The 9945-nt window shown below is 43.8% G+C and overlaps 1 pseudogene; it reads left to right on the top strand.

The window, feature by feature from the left end:
- Nucleotides 1–611: 611 nt before the first annotated feature.
- On the top strand, nt 612–5874 carry LOC146644469 (histone H1 pseudogene; annotated as a pseudogene).
- Nucleotides 5875–9945: the final 4071 nt, after the last annotated feature.

The raw sequence follows: 9945 nt of genomic DNA, 5'->3' as shown, positions 1-9945 counted from the left end.
AGTGAATAAGAGGGAGAATTTATATTGTAGAAAAAAATAATCATAGGAAAAAGGTTTTGTGTTGATCAACCAAAAAAAAACAAAAACAACTATAATTTCATTTTCTGCTTTTAAGAAAGGACCGTTCACAAAAACACAGAGCGAGAGAGAGAGAGAGATATGTGTTGATTAAGCAGTGATGATAATAATGAAATGTCTTAGTTTGTCACTTTCAGGTGAAAAGCAGACCTGAATCAATTTTCCACATGCAGCGGTCGGAAGAAAGTTATAGTTTAACATCATTGGAAACATGCAGGCCAAGTTTCTGGCTGACTTATTTACAGTGCCATGTGTTTCTCAACCTCACAAGCGAGCTCACTCCTCCCTGAAGATAAGGAATGCAGCTCCATGATAAAGAGACAGCAGCAAGTCCTGAGCACAAAAAGTCCCAGCAAAGCAGCAGCAATGTGGATAAACAGCAGCAGAAGAAAGCAAACCCATCTTCCTGTCTGATTGGATGACTTCCACGGAGGGGCGAGCAAGATGGCGGTGGCAGCATGTTGAAATGCTCAAAAAGGACTGAGTGACTCGGGCAAGCCACATGCAGCTAGCATGCTGGCTAGCGACATGAAAGAAATGGACCCTTCATGATGCGTTCAACGTGCCAGCGCTGTGGTGGGAAAGGCTCCATCATAAACACGCCCTGCGCCGAGGTTCAGGCCAAGAAGAAGAAGACGATGACTTCCAAGCCCAAGAAGGTCGGCCTCAGCGTGGGCGAGCTGATTGTGAAAGCCGTGGCCGCTCTCAAGAAGGCTCTGGCTGCCGGAGGCTACGATGTGGACAAGAACAAGGCCCGTGTCAAGACCGCCATCAAGAGTCTGGTGGCGAAGGGCACTCTGGTGCAGACCAAGGGCACCAGGACCTCCGGATCCTTCAAGATGAACAAGGCTACTGAGAGCAAAGCTAAGACGCCCGCCGCGGCCAAAGCCAAGAAACCGGCAGCAGCTGCTAAGAAGTCGCCCAGGAAGGCAGCAGCAGCAGCACTTCAGCCACTAGCACGAAGTCAACCGCATCAGAGGACAATAGTGAGAGTGGCTGTGACTTCACTGTGCATGTGAAGAAAACGTTTGAGGAGAACTGAACAGTTGGAGTTTGACATTTGCCACCTGTGGAGTAAAATGGCAAGAAGAGACAGTGGGACACAGGACAAAGCTGAAGGAGAACTGCCGGCTGTTGGACTGTTGAAGTGGGAGAGGACAACAGAGTGAGAAGACTAGGTGAGAACACATAGGAATTATTTAATGTGGGAAATCAAAATTTGGGTTAGCAAACCTGGGGAAAAGAAAACTGACTGCTTAAGTTGGAAAATTGAGACGGAGTCTGAAACATTGCGAAAATAGAAACATATACAAAATCACACACACACAAGCAGAACATGCATTAACCCTACTAACAATTCCAAACACAAAATGACTCATGAAGACATTAGTTAAGAAATGATTAAATAATAGCAGAGAAGTGTGTAGGAAAGGCAGCTTTAAGAACATGCTCTGCTGGAGATGCAGCTCCACAGACATGCATTAGACCTGCCTAATAACACAAACACATGTAATGAAAATTAGCTTGTTATCTTTCATCAGTGTTACAATAGTGTCAATTTAGCAGACACTTGTTATCAAATGCTGAATTTATCCTAAAGAAAAAAAATTGACTCTCCAGGTTGCAGGACAACAATTTAACTTTTGTGAGAAAAAAGATCCTGGTTTGACCAACCAGTGATCAGACAATAAATTTAGTTGTTAAAATGGTAAATTGGGAGAAGCTTCCTGCTTGATTGAGGCAGCACATGTAATTTACTGTATGAGGGAAATTGTCTTTTGTGATACTATTTTGAACATGCTTTTCTGTCGTCCTGTCAACTTGGTGGGTTAATAGCTGATATGCAAATTAGTTGATTGGTTTTAGATTAATGAAAGGTGACTGAATTCTAGTATGAGTGAATGAGATGTGTTGGAGTTGTTGTGTGTTGAGTAGAGACTCTAAAACACTGAGTTTCCTGCTTTGATGTGCGAGTGAATCCTGTATTTAGATACACAACTCTGAATACGTCAGAACAGACTGTTTTGTGAAGTGCATGACAGCATGTCACATGTTTTATGATGAAGGGAAAAGGAAAATTGAATAAAATAGATCTGTGGCCTAAATGAGTGAAGAGCACAGACCTGGTAATTAAACTCATAGCTAATAAGACATTAGGATTATGTTGTGTGTTGTGCAGCTGATGGTTGATTTGGAGTGAATCTAGCTGATGATTTTTCTTTTGTTGTGAAGTTGAGCCTGCCGATTAGTATGATGGTATGATGAACCATGCTAATGGTATGATTTACCCTCCTGAGATGAGGAGCTTGTGTCATGACTTAACAAGGCCTTTTTATTTTGATACTTTCACAGTGCACTGAAAGTTTTGTTTGATAATCTCTGTTCTTTAAGCAGATCTGCACGTCGGGAATTAAAAGCGCTACACGTCGTCGAGAAAATTGTGCCAAGTGAGTTCTCCACATTTAAATGGACTCTGGAGAAAGCCACTTATTTGGGACAATTATTAAATGACAGTCCCAGTCCAAAAGGATTCAGCGATGTAATCCAAACTAAAGTTCTTCTTTTTCTTTTTGAAATGACGTCATTTTGCTGAGAGTGGAAACTAAATGCGACAATAGGTTCCACTATCAGCAAAGAAAGAAAGAATGAATGCATGAATGAGTGAGTGAAAGGAAAACAAACTGACTGACTGGTAAAAGCTGACAAAAGCTGACAAGACTTTACTGATGTAACACGACTGTGTGAAGTTGACCCCCGCCTGGCAGGGGTGCAGATGAGTCTGTGTGTGCTTCCCTTTACAGGAGCAGAAAGATGACAGCAACACTCGAGGTTGCGTGATGATTTAACATTTTAAATGACATTTTCTGTGTCTGTGAATTTACTATGTGTGCGTCATTCACTAGCTTGTGTGCTCACAGAGATATCTGTGACAAAGTATGCATACGCCTGCGCAAGCGCTAACATTTGCATTTTCGTTTTTACAGCATTATGGTTCTTCATGTGTTTGATCATGTGATTTATAGGAATACTGGCTAATGTTTCTCTACTACAAGATTTCTGGGTTTATGTGTGAAGAAAACTGTAGTTACAGGCATATGTTGATGGAGAAATTAATATAGTTTGAGACATACTGTGATGAGACCAGTGTTACTGTTTCCACAGCGAGTGTTAACTTAATGGTGTTTTATGGCACCTCTAGAATCCGTTGACCTGTGTCTGACCTCCGTCTGACCACAGTCAATGTGTATTGCTAATGTTTGTTTCTTTGAGAATGCTGTGGTAGATTCAGCTGAAGCGGACAAGTGACATGGGTAAAACAAATAAGAGATTACGGTATTTATGGAATAGTTTATTATGGGCTCATTTGCTGGCCACTTTTGAACCCATAATAATAATATATGAGTGGAGTGACTTTGCTTAAGAGAAGTCACTGATTACATTAATGTTAACAGAGTACATGGGATAATCCATGTCTGAGGTGAATTAGGGTAATAGTTGTAGTTACTGATTTGAGAAAACCTGCACATGACACTTGTCTTGCTGATGTTGAATGCTTATTACTCTTATGATACAATTGTTTACAGGTATGAAGTTTGATTTCACTTCCAGATTTTGCTTTCCAGGCCGTGATGGTGTGTATGCAGGCTCCTGGGAGAGCCAGGTGTTAAGCAAACTTAATATGCAACACACGCTAACATCTTTTATTGCAGGGTTACGGAGCTACTCCAGAGGAGATGCCCTGATGTTGCCTGGGACATGATCTAGCTAATCTTTTTCTTTAAGACAGGGATCCAGGTTTGGTGAGTTGACGCATGGGAATGTCCATGCGTCAAGAGGTGGAGTGCAAGGATTAACATTAAACAATGTTTACTATTATTGTTGCAGTGATTTGTGTGATTAGCCGTTTTATTTACAAATATTAAACCTATGCAAGTGGTGCATCCATGTTCAGATGAGGCTTTGATGGCCTATAAGTGAAGTTCACTGAACTAAAGAATGTGGTTTGATGATTGTTGACATGCTCTCCAAATAGAAGTTTTTCTTCTTAGCAAGGAAATACAGGTGCAGCAGTAATCTCCTGAGAAATCTTCAGAGGCCCAGTGAGAAGCGTGAACCATTCCAGGCATAGCCGACAGCCAGGCAGTGGTTGAGGTCAAAGGTCAAGCTGGTTGGGGCCCATCATGAGATCAGACCTTGGAGCCACAGCAAGGACCATGAAACCGCCTGCAAAATAGAGGAGAGGATCGTCCACAAGATGGGAGCTGAGGCCAGGAGAGAGGCTTCAGGAGGATCAGAGATCATCTTCAGCACAGCAGACATCACACAGAGAGCTGTGCTACTGAGCTTCCAGGAGATTTTAAATAAAATGAAAGATTCAATATTGACGCTGAGGAAGACAACTAAGGTGTACGACGTGCTCTGCCTTAAACCTTCAGCAGCGTTGGAACATGAAAACTCGTGGGATGAGGGGAGCGTGCCAAGCTCCATCGACAGCGCAGAAGGAGGTCGAGGATGACATCATGATTCTATGAAAGCACAGGAACCAGAAGCTATGGTGGTGATGACAGCAGTTTCCTATGAACATCACCTAATGCTGTGCCACTATACTGTGCATACGATGACACTCTGAAGGCTGCTGGGATCATAACAGCAGTAAGATGACGGAACCCAGCACCCTTTCCACAGAGAGCTTTTTCTGCAGAGCGTGGACAATTAAGGAGTCATAAATATCCCCCTCACAAGACGAAGGTCTGAAGTCAGGTGATGGGGGCTGGTAAGAGGCCATAAAACTAGAGTGCTGAGAGGTCTGCAGCTTGGAAATAGCTGAGACCCATGTTGACGAACAACAAAACCAACTGGTATGTTTGAATGTCTATTCTACATACATTTGGACTCTGGTCCTATGGACAGTGATGGAAACAACTGGAAGAGACATTCATGACGCCCTGCAGAGCTTAAACCACTCTGCAGAGAGACATGTGATGTGCACACCCGGAGGAAGCACCACCAAGCTGAGATGTTTTTGAAAATGTTACTTTTTTAGTTTCACTATTAAATTAACAATTTCTTTGGTTGCTCGTAAGATGTAGTTTGCCATGAGATGAGCTCAATGAATGGGGTAACTGCTAATACATTTATTAAACTGTGTACCTTTTCAGTAATTTAGGGTGATTTGACATATGCTGAGTATAAAAAGGTTTGCATTGAAACTGTCAGACATGAGGTATTCATACCTGGGAACTTTTTAAGCATAAAGGTCAAAAAGGGGGGAAATGTTAGATTTGTATTGTTGATTGTCATTTATGCTTAGAAATATTTACTTATATATGCTTAGAGTTTTGTAATTAGTTGTAGATTGGTAGAGGTTTTGATCCTTGATAGTCTGCAAACTTTGTGTGTATTAGACAGCACTTTGGGAGCATGAGAGGTCATACCGTGTCTTATTGTTTTATGGTAGGATTAACGTAGCTACGTCTGTTCTAGTCTAAGTGCTCTTTGTTTAGATGAACTGCAGGACTTCCTCACCGTGTTATCTAGGATGAACCATCTAGGGTGAGGGGGAGGCTACCCTCTTCCTGACCAAGGATGTTTAACCCTTTGATCAGCAACACACACACACACACACGCATACACACAGGCAAGGTACTCTTTGTTTGTATGTAGACGTCGTATGTTAATGAACCTATGCATATTCATGTAACCTCAATAAAAGGGCAGTGTTACAGGAGGACGGACGAGACCAACTGGAGTCAAGCGGTTGTCCGGTTCTCTCCCGTGCACGAGTAACATGAAGAACTTTGCCTATTTGTGTCTTGCTTAGCAGTGTAATTATATTGTCTTAACGTTCCAGCGAATAGGTTTATGCTACAAACCTAACATTGTTTTATTCTTGTCATTATTCTGACTGTTGCTGTTCTTCTTTTAGCAGACAATGGACACTGTACTTGCGAAAACATTATTTAGGTTTTTTGGTAGTTGCACTTTGTAGAATGTCCTAGGATGTACTGGTTCAGTGTGCAGGCTACAGGCGCAGACACTCCTATATTGGACTCACGTCTACAGTGGTAAATATCAGAGTTTTACGCTAGTACACAGATACACACGTCAAATATCTGAAGGAGAAGAAATGACGACATGTATTTATCACTGTACCTGAACGTGGTTGTCTCGTAGTCGCAACAAAATCAGTCGTCTGTGACGAGTGAGTTGTTGGAGCTCTTCAATTAGCAGAACGATGACACACGCAAGGACGTGGTCTGTATCCATTTTGCCGATCGGAGGAGTGGTACGGGCAGGTACAGCTGGTGACGCAAATTTGAAAGGCCGTCCCATTTCATGAGCCTCTCACTTCCGCACTTCTCACAGTTCGTAGTACCCGCCGTACGTAGTCCGCGAAGTGCGTGTACTGCGAAGCGTGTGGTTGCTGGATTGGGACACAGCCAGGGGAGGCAAAAGTGAACATAAGACTATCAAAGTAAAACAGGAAGTACAAACACTGTGTCATGGTTCTGGGTCATTTGACCCAACCTTTTGAGTTTATGGTGTTTTGTGTGCTGTAATATTTGGGTTTTCTATTTTTTGTGTATTGAGTTCTCTTTATTGCTTTGTAATATTTCCATTCCCCTGTTGTCTTGTCGAGATGTCTTGTCTCCCCTTCCTGTGTATCATTCCATGTCTCCCCACGTCTCTCTCTCCTGTTCCCTCGCTCCCTCTCTCAGCTGCCTTTCCTCTTGTGTCAAGCTCATGTGTCAGTCTATGTCTCTGTGTTTCCTGTTTTATTCTAATAGTCTCGCGGCCCATGTTTGGTGTGTTTAGTTTTGCTTCCCCTGTGGTGTCACGTTCATTTGGCTGTGTTCCCCATGTGTGTCCACTCCCTTCGTTTCCTTTCCATCTATTTAGTGTGTGAGTTTTCTGTCATTCGTTGTCGGGTCGTCTGCTGTGTTATATTGTGTTTCCTGCTGGTTGGCTGCTGGTTATGCTGTGTTCAGGTTTTGACCATGCTCATTTGATGTTCTTTGTCCCATGAGTTTATCATTTAGCTCTTCCCAGTTTAGTCCTAGTTAAGTTTTGCTTTAGTATCCACCTGCCTGTTGTTACCTTCACCCAGCCTGGTGATATACCCTAACCTTCTAGTGGCAATATTGAGCTGGCAATTTCTGAGGTTGTCTTCAGGTTCCCCGAGCTAACCTCTTCAGAGTCTACTAACTTTGGCTTGCGAGTTTAAACACTGCTGATTCTCAAAGACTAGCAAACTCTAAGGCTGTGTTTTTTGAAACTCTGTGTGGCACAACAAATCTGGTTTTCCCAGTGTCTGTGAATGCCCGGGCCTAAACCCAGAGACTGACTTGGATGTCTCAGAGTACTCTGTACCCCCGGAAATTCTTCGAGCCATCCCAGTCACCTGGGCTCTCAATGCACCTGCTAGTTAGATGGCATGTATGTGTATGCATCACAGCTGTTCTGCCAAGACGGGCCATCGGAGTCTAACCGCCAATCACCTGTTTAAATTCTGTTCATCAATAAATCATTCCCATTCTTTCTAATAATTCTACCCATTGAAATGGAATCGGAATTGCTAAATTATTAACAATTCCCATCCCTAGTACCGTAGAGTTGATCATCTTAAATTAAAAACAAATTATGATCACAACGTGACACTTAGTTGTAGACTCCCACCATAGCTTTGTGTCCCGCCTAGGAGCACCTGGGTACACTTAATAACTGTATCAGCACACTTCAGATGCATGCTTGAAAGCTTTGCTTGTGGTTATTGTCCAGAAAGCTAACTGCTGTACACAGCAAGCCTTTAGTCTTCTGTTCAGTCAAGCCACAGCAGATCACTTCGTTATCACTAAGGTGCTCCTGTTGAAGATTTTAGAGTAATATTCAGTATTGTAGTATTAATATTGAAATAATCAGCACAATCCCTGTGGAGTGCACGGCTGCACAGGTGCTTTTGAAAAACACATAGCCGCCAGGAAAAAGGCAGGCAAACGGACAGGTGAGCGAAATCCCGGCTGGCGTGGGGAGGGAGAGGAAGTCCGTGGCAGCGGCATGGAAACTCTGTCCCGCTGTAGTGACCGCTGCGGAAGCTGCTTTACGCTCACGTGCCCTGACCTGCCCCCTCCATGCAGCTATGGTGCTGCCCAGATTGGTGTCCGAAGCAAACTGCTAAAGCCGGGGGCTGGTTTTCACCATTGCTTCCACTGCGCTCAGTCCCACAGACATAGCCCGTAGGCTGTTGGACTGGGATATGCGGTCCAGCAATTTAACCAGCCTTTCCATCTCAGCGTCTAACTCCGAAGTGAAAAGGTCTGCGGGGTCCATGTTCTGGTCACGATCTTCTGTCATCGTGTTTTCAGCTGTGTGCAGGCAGGAAAAGGACCCAAAGTGCAGACCCTCGGAGGCGGAAAGTAACTCAAAAGGTAATAAACTTGCAAATAAACTTACGCAGACAGAACACACAGCAAGAAGAGGGTAGATAACAACACGGACAGATGAAAACACAGGACTTCTATACACAGAGGGAGCAATCAGGGAATGAGTAACAGGAGGGAAACACAGCTGGGGCAAATCAGGCCCAACGAAACAGGGGAAGCAAAACCAGATACATTAACATCAGACATGGACCTTCAAAGTAAAACAGGAAACATAACACAGACTGAACTTACAGACACAGACTCACAGGCAGGCACTACAAGAGAGGGAACAGAGACGTGGGACCAGGGCAGACACAGACAGTGACTGGACACGGGGAGACAGCAACTATGGATCACAGACAGAAAACCAGAACTCTAAAACTCTAACAAAACCCACCCAGAGAACCTAAACTAAGAATAATCCTATAACCCATGAAGCAAAGCTAGAATATAATGAAATAACAAATCAAAGAACCAAAAACATGAAACACTGGGTCGACAACCAAGGCACCCTAACAGCAAAAAGTCACATGACGCTGCTAATTGCTGGTTTAAAGATCCAAATCAAATCAAATCACTTTTATTGTCACATCACATGTGCAGGTACACTGGTACAGTACATGCAAGTGAAATTCTTGTGTGCAAGCTTCACAAGCAATAGAGGTGTGTAAAAATACAATAACATAAGACAAGCAAAATATAAGAATGGCTAAATCTGAGAATTATATGAATAAATATATGCACAATATAAGAGTGTAAGCGCATTACTGAATGTGTATATATATATCCATCCATCCATAGGTCTCTCATCCTATTCATGTAGCCCCTTCCGCCGGGGTTACTTGCGTAGTAGCATTCCAACAACGCCCTGTTTTCGTCTCTTGCCCACCGATGCCTTCTTGTTCCAGTAGCCCACTTTTCGTCAGGGTGCCCTGGTTCCTCAACACCTGATGCGGACCTTGTTGATCCGGGCGACGTCCGAGTAGGCTTGCTTAGCATAGGGGGTCTAGCCTTAGGACCCTTACTGGATACAGACGCCCCAGGCAGGTATCGAAGAATCCGCTTGAGCCGCTTGAGGAGGTACACCAGAGAGATAGAAGGCAGGAGAATAAACCAGCTGTTCTCCACAGAACCAGCAAAGGTGTACTCTCAGTGGCAAGGGAACAATAAGAGAACAGCACCACCAAGGCTGGAGACGGAGCAATACTGGAAGAGCATATGGGAGAAGGACGCAACCCATAACGGCAATGCTCAGTGGCTAGTGGATCTGAGGGCAGACCATAGCGACCTCCCTGAACAGGGTCCAGTAATCATCACAGTGGCAGATATCCAAGAAAGGGTCTCCAGTATGAAGAGTTGGACAGCACCAGGGCCCGACATGGTTCACGCCTACTGGCTAAAGAAGCTGACTGCACTCCACGAGCGTCTGGCTAACTGAAGGTCGGAC

The sequence above is a fragment of the Rhamphochromis longiceps genome, linkage group LG22, assembly GCF_057381845.1.
Source record: "Rhamphochromis longiceps isolate RC_006_pf linkage group LG22, R_longiceps_female_GT1.1, whole genome shotgun sequence".
Taxonomy (NCBI): domain Eukaryota; kingdom Metazoa; phylum Chordata; class Actinopteri; order Cichliformes; family Cichlidae; genus Rhamphochromis; species Rhamphochromis longiceps.
The sequence above is the reverse complement of the archived record's forward strand: the minus strand, read 5'-3'. Positions and strand labels throughout refer to the sequence as shown.